The sequence below is a fragment of the Balaenoptera physalus genome (genome assembly GCF_965194825.1).
Source record: "Balaenoptera physalus genome assembly, chromosome: 18".
Taxonomy (NCBI): Eukaryota; Metazoa; Chordata; class Mammalia; order Artiodactyla; family Balaenopteridae; genus Balaenoptera; species Balaenoptera physalus.
The window spans coordinates 82,534,445-82,548,628 of NC_138899.1; positions in this window are offsets into that span (position 1 = coordinate 82,534,445).

Consider the following 14,184-nt stretch of genomic DNA (forward strand, 5'->3'; position numbering starts at 1 on the left):
TAAGGTTAGGGTAGTTATTAATCCTATCCCACTCTCTAGATACCCCTTAGCACGTAAAGGAATATTATTTGGTGGTCCAGCCACGGAGAAGAGTTTAGACACTAAGATAATATAAGGAACACACAGATTATAAAGAAATCACATTAGGATTCCCTTTTTAAGCTGTTCCTTAAAACACTAGTGCTTAGGAAATCTATTGGAGACAGAAGCAGTCAAGGGTAGCCTAGGGTTAGGGTTAGGCTTATGGTTAGGCTTAGGGTACGGCTTAGGGTACGGGTTCGGGGAGTGCTTCGGGTACGGCGTGGGGTATTGCTTAGGGTTAGGGTTAGGGTTAGTGTTAGGGTTAGGGCTCGGTTTAGGGTACGGGTTAGGATTAGGGTACGTGTTAGGGTTAGGGTAGGGGTTAGGGTTAGGGTACGTGTTAGGGTTAGGGTAGTTATTAATCCTATCCCACTCTCTAGATACCCCTTAGCACGTAAAGGAATATTATTTGGGGGTGCAGCCACGGAGAAGAGTTTAGACACTAAGGTAATATAAGGAACTCACACATTATAAAGAAATCACATTAGGATTCCCTTTTTAAGCTGTTCCTTAAAACACTAGTGCTTAGGAAATCTATTGGAGGCAGAAGCAGTCAAGGGTAGCCTAGGGTTAGGGTTAGGCTTAGGGTACGGCTTAGGGTAGGGCTTAGGGTACGGGTTCGCGGACGTCTTCGGGTACGGCGTAGGGTATGGCTTAGGGTTAGGGATTGGGTTAGTGTTAGGGTTAGGGCTCGGTTTAGGGTACGGTTTAGGATTAGGTTACCTGTTAGGGTTAGGGTAGGGGTTAGGGTTAGTGTACGTGTTAGGGTTAGGGTAGTTATTAAACCTGTCCCACTCTCTAGATACCCCATAGCACGTAAAGCAATATTATTTGGGGGTCCAGCCATGGAGAAGAGTTTAGACACGAGGATAAGATAAGGAACACACCCATTATAAAGAAATCACATTAGGATTCTCTTTTTAAGCTGTTCCTTAAAACACTAGTGCTTAGGAAATCTATTGGAGGCAGAAGCAGTCAAGGGTAGCCTAGGGTTAGGGTTAGGCTTAGGGTTAGGGTTAGGGTACGGCTTAGGGTACGGGTTCTGGGAGGGGTTCGGGTACGGCGTAGGGTATGGGTTAGGGTTAGGGTTATGGTTAGTTTTAGGTTTAGGGCTGGGTTTAGGGTATGGGTTAGGATTATGGTACGTGTTAGGGTTAGGGTAGTGGTTAGGGTTAGTGTACGTGTTAGGGTTAGGGTAGTGATTAAACCTATCCCACTCTCTAGATACCCCTTAGCACGTAAAGGAAAATTATTTGGGGGTCCAGCCATGGAGAAAAGTTTAGACAATAGGATAAGATAAGGAACATACCCATTATAAAGAAATCACATTAGGATTCTATTTTTAAGCTGTTCCTTAAAACACTAGTGCTTAGGAAATCTATTGGAGGCAGAAGCAGTCAAGGGTAGCCTAGGGTTAGTGTTAGGCTTAGGGTTAGGCTTAGGGTACGGCTTAGGGTACGGGTTCGGGGAGTGCTTCGGGTACGGCGTAGGGTATTGCTTAGGGTTAGGGTTAGGGTTAGTGTTAGGGTTAGGGCTCGGTTTAGGGTACGGGTTAGGATTAGGGTACGTGTTAGGGTTAGGGTAGGGGTTAGGGTTAGGGTACGTGTTAGGGTTAGGGTAGTTATTAATCCTATCCCACTCTCTAGATACCCCTTAGCACGTAAAGGAATATTATTTGGGGGTGCAGCCACGGAGAAGAGTTTAGACACTAAGATAATATAAGGAACTCACACATTATAAAGAAATCACATTAGGATTCCCTTTTTAAGCTGTTCCTTAAAACACTAGTGCTTAGGAAATCTATTGGAGGCAGAAGCAGTCAAGGGTAGCCTAGGGTTAGGGTTAGGCTTAGGGTTAGGCTTAGGGTACGGCTTAGGGTACGGGTTCGGGGAGGGCTTCGGGTATGGCGTAGGGTATGGCTTAGGGTTAGGGTTAGGGTTAGTGTTAGGGTTAGGGCTCGGTTTAATGTACGGGTTAGAATTAGGGTACGTGTTAGGGTAAGGGTAGGGGTTAGGGTTAGGGTACTTTTTAGGGTTAGGGTAGTTATTAATCCTATCCCACTCTCTAGATACCCCTTAGCACGTAAAGGAATATTATTTGGGGGTCCAGCCATGGAGAAGTGTTTAGACACTAAGATAATACAAGGTACACACACATTATAAAGAAATCACATTAGGATTCCCTTTTTAAGCTGTTCCTTAAAACACTAGTGCTTAGGAAATCTATTGGAGACAGAAGCAGTCAAGGGTAGCCTAGGGTTAGGGTTAGGCTTAGGGTTAGGCTTAGGGTAGGGCTTAGGGTACGGGTTCGCGGACGTCTTCGTGTACGGCGTAGGGTATGGGTTAGGGTTAGGGATTGGGTTATTGTTAGGGTTAGGGCTCGGTTTAGGGTACGGTTTAGGATTAGGTTACCTGTTAGGGTTAGGGTAGGGGTTAGGGTTAGTGTACGTGTTAGGGTTAGGGTAGTTATTAAACCTGTCCCACTCTCTAGATACCCCATAGCACGTAAAGCAATATTATTTGGGGGTCCAGCCATGGAGAAGAGTTTAGACACTAGGATAAGATAAGGAACACACCCATTATAAAGAAATCACATTAGGATTCTCTTTTTAAGGTGTTCCTTAAAACACTAGTGCATAGGAAATCTATTGGAGGCAGAAGCAGTCAAGGGTAGCCTAGGGTTAGGGTTATGCTTAGGGTTAGGCTTAGGGTACGGCTTAGGGTACGGGTTCGGGGAGGGCTTCGGGTACGGCGTAGGGTGTGGGTTAGGGTTAGGGTTAGGGTTAGTGTTAGGGTTAGGGCTCGGTTTAGGGTACAGGTTAGGATTAGGGTACGTGTTAGGGTTAGGGTAGTCGTTTGGGTTAGGGTACGCGTTAGGGTTAGGGTAGTTATTAAACCTATCCCACTCTCTAGATACCCCTTAGCACGTAAAGCAATATTATTTGGGGGTCCATCCATGGAGAAGAGTTTAGACACTAAGATAATATAAGGAACACACCCATTATAACGAAATCACATTAGGATTCTCTTTTTAAGCTGTTCCTTAAAACACTAGTGCTTAGGAAATCTATTGGAGGCAGAAGCAGTCAAGGGTAGCCTAGGGTTAGGGTTAGGCTTAGGGTTAGGGTTAGGGTACGGCTTAGGGTACGGGTTCTGGGAGGGGTTCGGGTACGGCGTAGGGTATGGGTTAGGGTTAGGGTTATGGTTAGTGTTAGGTTTAGGGCTGGGTTTAGGGTATGGGTTAGGATTATGGTACGTGTTAGGGTTAGGGTAGTGGTTAGGGTTAGTGTACGTGTTAGGGTTAGGGTAGTGATTAAACCTATCCCACTCTCTAGATACCCCTTAGCACGTAAAGGAAAATTATTTGGGGGTCCAGCCATGGAGAAAAGTTTAGACAATAGGATAAGATAAGGAACATACCCATTATAAAGAAATCACATTAGGATTCTATTTTTAAGCTGTTCCTTAAAACACTAGTGCTTAGGAAATCTATTGGAGGCAGAAGCAGTCAAGGGAAGCCTAGGGTTAGTGTTAGGCTTAGGGTTAGGCTTAGGGTACGGCTTAGGGTACGGGTTCGGGGAGGGCTTCGTGTACGGCGTAGGGTATGGGTTAGGTTTAGGGTTAGGGTTAGTGTTAGGGTTAGGGCTCGGTTTAGGGTACGGGTTAGGATTAGGGTACGTGTTAGGGTTAGGGTAGGGGTTAGGGTTAGGGTACGTGTTAGGGTTAGGGTAGTTATTAATCCTATCCCACTCTCTAGATACCCCTTAGCACGTAAAGGAATATTATTTGGGGGTGCAGCCACGGAGAAGAGTTTAGACACTAAGATAATATAAGGAACTCACACATTATAAAGAAATCACATTAGGATTCCCTTTTTAAGCTGTTCCTTAAAACACTAGTGCTTAGGAAATCTATTGGAGGCAGAAGCAGTCAAGGGTAGCCTAGGGTTAGGGTTAGGCTTAGGGTACGGCTTAGGGTAGGGCTTAGGGTACGGGTTCGCGGACGTCTTCGGGTACGGCGTATGGTATGGGTTAGGGTTAGGGATTGGGTTAGTGTTAGGGTTAGGGCTCGGTTTAGGGTACGGTTTAGGGTTAGGTTACCTGTTAGGGTTAGGGTAGGGGTTAGGGTTAGTGTACGTGTTAGGGTTAGGGTAGTTATTAAACCTGTCCCACTCTCTAGATACCCCATAGCACGTAAAGCAATATTATTTGCGGGTCCAGCCATGGAGAAGAGTTTAGACACGAGGATAAGATAAGGAACACACCCATTATAAAGAAATCACATTAGGATTCTCTTTTTAAGGTGTTCCTTAAAACACTAGTGCATAGGAAATCTATTGGAGGCAGAAGCAGTCAAGGGTAGCCTAGGGTTAGGGTTATGCTTAGGGTTAGGCTTAGGGTACGGCTTAGGGTACGGGTTCGGGGAGGGCTTCGGGTACGGCGTAGGGTGTGGGTTAGGGTTAGGGTTAGGGTTAGTGTTAGGGTTAGGGCTCGGTTTAGGGTACAGGTTAGGATTAGGGTACGTGTTAGGGTTAGGGTAGGCGTTTGGGTTAGGGTACGCGTTAGGGTTAGGGTAGTTATTAAACCTATCCCACTCTCTAGATACCCCTTAGCACCTAAAGCAATATTATTTGGGGGTCCATCCATGGAGAAGAGTTTAGACACTAAGATAATATAAGGAACACACACATTATAAAGAAATCACATTTGGATTCTCTTTTTAAGCTGTTCCTTAAAACACTAGTGCTTAGGAAATCTATTGGAGGCAGAAGCAGTCAAGGGTAGCCTAGGGTTAGGGTTAGGCTTAGGGTTAGGGTTAGGGTACGGCTTAGGGTACGGGTTCTGGGAGGGGTTCGGGTACGGCGTAGGGTATGGGTTAGGGTTAGGGTTATGGTTAGTTTTAGGTTTAGGGCTGGGTTTAGGGTATGGGTTAGGATTATGGTACGTGTTAGGGTTAGGGTAGTGGTTAGGGTTAGTGTACGTGTTAGGGTTAGGGTAGTGATTAAACCTATCCCACTCTCTAGATACCCCTTAGCACGTAAAGGAAAATTATTTGGGGGTCCAGCCATGGAGAAAAGTTTAGACAATAGGATAAGATAAGGAACATACCCATTATAAAGAAATCACATTAGGATTCTATTTTTAAGCTGTTCCTTAAAACACTAGTGCTTAGGAAGTCTATTGGAGGCAGAAGCAGTCAAGGGTAGCCTAGGGTTAGTGTTAGGCTTAGGGTTAGGCTTAGGGTACGGCTTAGGGTACGGGTTCGGGGAGTGCTTCGGGTACGGCGTAGGGTATTGCTTAGGGTTAGGGTTAGGGTTAGTGTTAGGGTTAGGGCTCGGTTTAGGGTACGGGTTAGGATTAGGGTACGTGTTAGGGTTAGGGTAGGGGTTAGGGTTAGGGTACGTGTTAGGGTTAGGGTAGTTATTAATCCTATCCCACTCTCTAGATACCCCTTAGCACGTAAAGGAATATTATTTGGGGGTGCAGCCACGGAGAAGAGTTTAGACACTAAGATAATATAAGGAACTCACACATTATAAAGAAATCACATTAGGATTCCCTTTTTAAGCTGTTCCTTAAAACACTAGTGCTTAGGAAATCTATTGGAGGCAGAAGCAGTCAAGGGTAGCCTAGGGTTAGGGTTAGCCTTAGGGTTAGGCTTAGGGTACGGCTTAGGGTACGGGTTCGGGGAGGGCTTCGGGTATGGCGTAGGGTATGGCTTAGGGTTAGGGTTAGGGTTAGTGTTAGGGTTAGGGCTCGGTTTAATGTACGGGTTAGAATTAGGGTACGTGTTAGGGTAAGGGTAGGGGTTAGGGTTAGGGTACTTTTTAGGGTTAGGGTAGTTATTAATCCTATCCCACTCTCTAGATACCCCTTAGCACGTAAAGGAATATTATTTGGGGGTCCAGCCATGGAGAAGTGTTTAGACACTAAGATAATACAAGGTACACACACATTATAAAGAAATCACATTAGGATTCCCTTTTTAAGCTGTTCCTTAAAACACTAGTGCTTAGGAAATCTATTGGAGACAGAAGCAGTCAAGGGTAGCCTAGGGTTAGGGTTAGGCTTAGGGTTAGGCTTAGGGTAGGGCTTAGGGTACGGGTTCGCGGACGTCTTCGTGTACGGCGTAGGGTATGGGTTAGGGTTAGGGATTGGGTTATTGTTAGGGTTAGGGCTCGGTTTAGGGTACGGTTTAGGATTAGGTTACCTGTTAGGGTTAGGGTAGGGGTTAGGGTTAGTGTACGTGTTAGGGTTAGGGTAGTTATTAAACCTGTCCCACTCTCTAGATACCCCATAGCACGTAAAGCAATATTATTTGGGGGTCCAGCCATGGAGAAGAGTTTAGACACTAGGATAAGATAAGGAACACACCCATTATAAAGAAATCACATTAGGATTCTCTTTTTAAGGTGTTCCTTAAAACACTAGTGCATAGGAAATCTATTGGAGGCAGAAGCAGTCAAGGGTAGCCTAGGGTTAGGGTTATGCTTAGGGTTAGGCTTAGGGTACGGCTTAGGGTACGGGTTCGGGGAGGGCTTCGGGTACGGCGTAGGGTGTGGGTTAGGGTTAGGGTTAGGGTTAGTGTTAGGGTTAGGGCTCGGTTTAGGGTACAGGTTAGGATTAGGGTACGTGTTAGGGTTAGGGTAGGCGTTTGGGTTAGGGTACGCGTTAGGGTTAGGGTAGTTATTAAACCTATCCCACTCTCTAGATACCCCTTAGCACCTAAAGCAATATTATTTGGGGGTCCATCCATGGAGAAGAGTTTAGACACTAAGATAATATAAGGAACACACACATTATAAAGAAATCACATTTGGATTCTCTTTTTAAGCTGTTCCTTAAAACACTAGTGCTTAGGAAATCTATTGGAGGCAGAAGCAGTCAAGGGTAGCCTAGGGTTAGGGTTATGCTTAGGGTTATGCTTAGGGTACGGCTTAGGGTACGGGTTCGGGGAGGGCTTCGGGTACGGCGTAGGGTGTGGGTTAGGGTTAGGGTTAGGGTTAGTGTTAGGGTTAGGGCTCGGTTTAGGGTACAGGTTAGGATTAGGGTACGTGTTAGGGTTAGGGTAGGCGTTTGGGTTAGGGTACGCGTTAGGGTTAGGGTAGTTATTAAACCTATCCCACTCTCTAGATACCCCTTAGCACGTAAAGCAATATTATTTGGGGGTCCATCCATGGAGAAGAGTTTAGACACTAAGATAATATAAGGAACACACACATTATAAAGAAATCACATTTGGATTCTCTTTTTAAGCTGTTCCTTAAAACACTAGTGCTTAGGAAAACTATTGGAGGCAGAAGCAGTCAAGGGTAGCCTAGGGTTAGGGTTAGGCTTGGGGTTAGGCTTAGGGTACGGCTTAGGGTACGGGTTCGGGGAGCGGTTCGGGTACGGCGTATGGTATGGGTTAGGGTTAGGGTTAGGGTTAGTGTTAGGGTTAGGGCTCTGTTTAGGGTACGGGTTAGGATTAGGGTACGTGTTAGTGTTAGGGTAGGGGTTAGGGTTAGGGTACGCGTTAGGGTTAGGGTAGTTATTAAACCTATCCCACTCTCTAGATACCACTTAGCACGTAAAGGAATATTATTTGGGGGTCCATCCATGGAGAAGAGTTTAGACACTAGGATAAGATAAGGAACACACCCATTATAAAGAAATCACATTAGCATTCTCTTTTTAAGCTGTTCCTTAAAACACTAGTGCTTAGGAAATCTATTGGAGGCAGAAGCAGTCAAGGGTAGCCTAGGGTTAGGGTTAGGCTTAGAGTTAGGCTTAGGGTACGGCTTAGGGTACGAGTTCGGGGAGGGCTTCGGGTACGGCGTAGGGTATGGGTTAGGCTTAGGGTTAGGGTTAGGGTACGGCTTAGGGTACGGGTTCTGGGAGGGGTTCGGGTACGGCGTAGGGTATGGGTTAGGGTTAGGGTTATGGTTAGTTTTAGGTTTAGGGCTGGGTTTAGGGTATGGGTTAGGATTATGGTACGTGTTAGGGTTAGGGTAGTGGTTAGGGTTAGTGTACGTGTTAGGGTTAGGGTAGTGATTAAACCTATCCCACTCTCTAGATACCCCTTAGCACGTAAAGGAAAATTATTTGGGGGTCCAGCCATGGAGAAAAGTTTAGACAATAGGATAAGATAAGGAACATACCCATTATAAAGAAATCACATTAGGATTCTATTTTTAAGCTGTTCCTTAAAACACTAGTGCTTAGGAAGTCTATTGGAGGCAGAAGCAGTCAAGGGTAGCCTAGGGTTAGTGTTAGGCTTAGGGTTAGGCTTAGGGTACGGCTTAGGGTACGGGTTCGGGGAGTGCTTCGGGTACGGCGTAGGGTATTGCTTAGGGTTAGGGTTAGGGTTAGTGTTAGGGTTAGGGCTCGGTTTAGGGTACGGGTTAGGATTAGGGTACGTGTTAGGGTTAGGGTAGGGGTTAGGGTTAGGGTACGTGTTAGGGTTAGGGTAGTTATTAATCCTATCCCACTCTCTAGATACCCCTTAGCACGTAAAGGAATATTATTTGGGGGTGCAGCCACGGAGAAGAGTTTAGACACTAAGATAATATAAGGAACTCACACATTATAAAGAAATCACATTAGGATTCCCTTTTTAAGCTGTTCCTTAAAACACTAGTGCTTAGGAAATCTATTGGAGGCAGAAGCAGTCAAGGGTAGCCTAGGGTTAGGGTTAGGCTTAGGGTTAGGCTTAGGGTACGGCTTAGGGTACGGGTTCGGGGAGGGCTTCGGGTATGGCGTAGGGTATGGCTTAGGGTTAGGGTTAGGGTTAGTGTTAGGGTTAGGGCTCGGTTTAATGTACGGGTTAGAATTAGGGTACGTGTTAGGGTAAGGGTAGGGGTTAGGGTTAGGGTACTTTTTAGGGTTAGGGTAGTTATTAATCCTATCCCACTCTCTAGATACCCCTTAGCACGTAAAGGAATATTATTTGGGGGTCCAGCCATGGAGAAGTGTTTAGACACTAAGATAATACAAGGTACACACACATTATAAAGAAATCACATTAGGATTCCCTTTTTAAGCTGTTCCTTAAAACACTAGTGCTTAGGAAATCTATTGGAGACAGAAGCAGTCAAGGGTAGCCTAGGGTTAGGGTTAGGCTTAGGGTTAGGCTTAGGGTAGGGCTTAGGGTACGGGTTCGCGGACGTCTTCGTGTACGGCGTAGGGTATGGGTTAGGGTTAGGGATTGGGTTATTGTTAGGGTTAGGGCTTGGTTTAGGGTACGGTTTAGGATTAGGTTACCTGTTAGGGTTAGGGTAGGGGTTAGGGTTAGTGTACGTGTTAGGGTTAGGGTAGTTATTAAACCTGTCCCACTCTCTAGATACCCCATAGCACGTAAAGCAATATTATTTGGGGGTCCAGCCATGGAGAAGAGTTTAGACACTAGGATAAGATAAGGAACACACCCATTATAAAGAAATCACATTAGGATTCTCTTTTTAAGGTGTTCCTTAAAACACTAGTGCATAGGAAATCTATTGGAGGCAGAAGCAGTCAAGGGTAGCCTAGGGTTAGGGTTATGCTTAGGGTTAGGCTTAGGGTACGGCTTAGGGTACGGGTTCGGGGAGGGCTTCGGGTACGGCGTAGGGTGTGGGTTAGGGTTAGGGTTAGGGTTAGTGTTAGGGTTAGGGCTCGGTTTAGGGTACAGGTTAGGATTAGGGTACGTGTTAGGGTTAGGGTAGGCGTTTGGGTTAGGGTACGCGTTAGGGTTAGGGTAGTTATTAAACCTATCCCACTCTCTAGATACCCCTTAGCACCTAAAGCAATATTATTTGGGGGTCCATCCATGGAGAAGAGTTTAGACACTAAGATAATATAAGGAACACACACATTATAAAGAAATCACATTTGGATTCTCTTTTTAAGCTGTTCCTTAAAACACTAGTGCTTAGGAAATCTATTGGAGGCAGAAGCAGTCAAGGGTAGCCTAGGGTTAGGGTTATGCTTAGGGTTATGCTTAGGGTACGGCTTAGGGTACGGGTTCGGGGAGGGCTTCGGGTACGGCGTAGGGTGTGGGTTAGGGTTAGGGTTAGGGTTAGTGTTAGGGTTAGGGCTCGGTTTAGGGTACAGGTTAGGATTAGGGTACGTGTTAGGGTTAGGGTAGGCGTTTGGGTTAGGGTACGCGTTAGGGTTAGGGTAGTTATTAAACCTATCCCACTCTCTAGATACCCCTTAGCACGTAAAGCAATATTATTTGGGGGTCCATCCATGGAGAAGAGTTTAGACACTAAGATAATATAAGGAACACACACATTATAAAGAAATCACATTTGGATTCTCTTTTTAAGCTGTTCCTTAAAACACTAGTGCTTAGGAAAACTATTGGAGGCAGAAGCAGTCAAGGGTAGCCTAGGGTTAGGGTTAGGCTTGGGGTTAGGCTTAGGGTACGGCTTAGGGTACGGGTTCGGGGAGCGGTTCGGGTACGGCGTATGGTATGGGTTAGGGTTAGGGTTAGGGTTAGTGTTAGGGTTAGGGCTCTGTTTAGGGTACGGGTTAGGATTAGGGTACGTGTTAGTGTTAGGGTAGGGGTTAGGGTTAGGGTACGCGTTAGGGTTAGGGTAGTTATTAAACCTATCCCACTCTCTAGATACCACTTAGCACGTAAAGGAATATTATTTGGGGGTCCATCCATGGAGAAGAGTTTAGACACTAGGATAAGATAAGGAACACACCCATTATAAAGAAATCACATTAGCATTCTCTTTTTAAGCTGTTCCTTAAAACACTAGTGCTTAGGAAATCTATTGGAGGCAGAAGCAGTCAAGGGTAGCCTAGGGTTAGGGTTAGGCTTAGAGTTAGGCTTAGGGTACGGCTTAGGGTACGAGTTCGGGGAGGGCTTCGGGTACGGCGTAGGGTATGGGTTAGGGTTAGGGTTAGGGTTAGTGTTAGGGTTAGGGCTCGGTTTAGGGTACGGGTTAGGATTAGGGTACGTGTTAGGGGTAGGGTAGGGGTTAGGGTTAGGGTACGTGTTAAGGTTAGGGTAGTTATTAATCCTATCCCACTCTCTAGATACCCCTTAGCACGTAAAGGAATATTATTTGGTGGTCCAGCCACGGAGAAGAGTTTAGACACTAAGATAATATAAGGAACACACAGATTATAAAGAAATCACATTAGGATTCCCTTTTTAAGCTGTTCCTTAAAACACTAGTGCTTAGGAAATCTATTGGAGGCAGAAGCAGTCAAGGGTAGCCTAGGGTTAGGGTTAGGCTTAGGGTTAGGCTTAGGGTACGGCTTAGGGTACGGGTTCGGGGAGTGCTTCGGGTACGGCGTAGGGTATTGCTTAGGGTTAGGTTTAGGGTTAGTGTTAGGGTTAGGGCTCGGTTTAGGGTACGGGTTAGGATTAGGGTACGTGTTAGGGTTAGGGTAGGGGTTAGGGTTAGGGTACGTGTTAGGGTTAGGGTAGTTATTAATCCTATCCCACTCTCTAGATACCCCTTAGCACGTAAAGGAATATTATTTGGGGGTGCAGCCACGGAGAAGAGTTTAGACACTAAGGTAATATAAGGAACTCACACATTATAAAGAAATCACATTAGGATTCCCTTTTTAAGCTGTTCCTTAAAACACTAGTGCTTAGGAAATCTATTGGAGGCAGAAGCAGTCAAGGGTAGCCTAGGGTTAGGGTTAGGCTTAGGGTTAGGCTTAGGGTACGGCTTAGGGTACGGGTTCGGGGAGGGCTTCGGGTACGGCGTAGGGTATGGCTTAGGGTTAGGGTTAGGGTTAGTGTTAGGGTTAGGGCTCGGTTTAATGTACGGGTTAGAATTAGGGTACGTGTTAGGGTTAGGGTAGGGGTTAGGGTTAGGGTACTTTTTAGGGTTAGGGTAGTTATTAATCCTATCCCACTCTCTAGATACCCGTTAGCACGTAAAGGAATATTATTTGGCGGTCCAGCCATGGAGAAGAGTTTAGACACTAGGATAAGATAAGGAACACACCCATCATAAAGAAATCACATTAGGATTCTCTTTTTAAGGTGTTCCTTAAAACACTAGTGCATAGGAAATCTATTGGAGGCAGAAGCAGTCAAGGGTAGCCTAGGGTTAGGGTTATGCTTAGGGTTAGGCTTAGGGTACGGCTTAGGGTACGGGTTCGGGGAGGGCTTCGGGTACGGCGTAGGGTGTGGGTTAGGGTTAGGGTTAGGGTTAGTGTTAGGGTTAGGGCTCGGTTTAGGGTACAGGTTAGGATTAGGGTACGTGTTAGGGTTAGGGTAGGCGTTTGGGTTAGGGTACGCGTTAGGGTTAGGGTAGTTATTAAACCTATCCCACTCTCTAGATACCCCTTAGCACCTAAAGCAATATTATTTGGGGGTCCATCCATGGAGAAGAGTTTAGACACTAAGATAATATAAGGAACACACACATTATAAAGAAATCACATTTGGATTCTCTTTTTAAGCTGTTCCTTAAAACACTAGTGCTTAGGAAATCTATTGGAGGCAGAAGCAGTCAAGGGTAGCCTAGGGTTAGGGTTATGCTTAGGGTTATGCTTAGGGTACGGCTTAGGGTACGGGTTCGGGGAGGGCTTCGGGTACGGCGTAGGGTGTGGGTTAGGGTTAGGGTTAGGGTTAGTGTTAGGGTTAGGGCTCGGTTTAGGGTACAGGTTAGGATTAGGGTACGTGTTAGGGTTAGGGTAGGCGTTTGGGTTAGGGTACGCGTTAGGGTTAGGGTAGTTATTAAACCTATCCCACTCTCTAGATACCCCTTAGCACGTAAAGCAATATTATTTGGGGGTCCATCCATGGAGAAGAGTTTAGACACTAAGATAATATAAGGAACACACACATTATAAAGAAATCACATTTGGATTCTCTTTTTAAGCTGTTCCTTAAAACACTAGTGCTTAGGAAAACTATTGGAGGCAGAAGCAGTCAAGGGTAGCCTAGGGTTAGGGTTAGGCTTGGGGTTAGGCTTAGGGTACGGCTTAGGGTACGGGTTCGGGGAGCGGTTCGGGTACGGCGTATGGTATGGGTTAGGGTTAGGGTTAGGGTTAGTGTTAGGGTTAGGGCTCTGTTTAGGGTACGGGTTAGGATTAGGGTACGTGTTAGTGTTAGGGTAGGGGTTAGGGTTAGGGTACGCGTTAGGGTTAGGGTAGTTATTAAACCTATCCCACTCTCTAGATACCACTTAGCACGTAAAGGAATATTATTTGGGGGTCCATCCATGGAGAAGAGTTTAGACACTAGGATAAGATAAGGAACACACCCATTATAAAGAAATCACATTAGCATTCTCTTTTTAAGCTGTTCCTTAAAACACTAGTGCTTAGGAAATCTATTGGAGGCAGAAGCAGTCAAGGGTAGCCTAGGGTTAGGGTTAGGCTTAGAGTTAGGCTTAGGGTACGGCTTAGGGTACGAGTTCGGGGAGGGCTTCGGGTACGGCGTAGGGTATGGGTTAGGGTTAGGGTTAGGGTTAGTGTTAGGGTTAGGGCTCGGTTTAGGGTACGGGTTAGGATTAGGGTACGTGTTAGGGGTAGGGTAGGGGTTAGGGTTAGGGTACGTGTTAAGGTTAGGGTAGTTATTAATCCTATCCCACTCTCTAGATACCCCTTAGCACGTAAAGGAATATTATTTGGTGGTCCAGCCACGGAGAAGAGTTTAGACACTAAGATAATATAAGGAACACACAGATTATAAAGAAATCACATTAGGATTCCCTTTTTAAGCTGTTCCTTAAAACACTAGTGCTTAGGAAATCTATTGGAGGCAGAAGCAGTCAAGGGTAGCCTAGGGTTAGGGTTAGGCTTAGGGTTAGGCTTAGGGTACGGCTTAGGGTACGGGTTCGGGGAGTGCTTCGGGTACGGCGTAGGGTATTGCTTAGGGTTAGGTTTAGGGTTAGTGTTAGGGTTAGGGCTCGGTTTAGGGTACGGGTTAGGATTAGGGTACGTGTTAGGGTTAGGGTAGGGGTTAGGGTTAGGGTACGTGTTAGGGTTAGGGTAGTTATTAATCCTATCCCACTCTCTAGATACCCCTTAGCACGTAAAGGAATATTATTTGGGGGTGCAGCCACGGAGAAGAGTTTAGACACTAAGGTAATATAAGGAACTCACACATTATAAAGAAATCACATTAGGATTCCCTTTTTAAGCTGTTCCTTAAAACACTA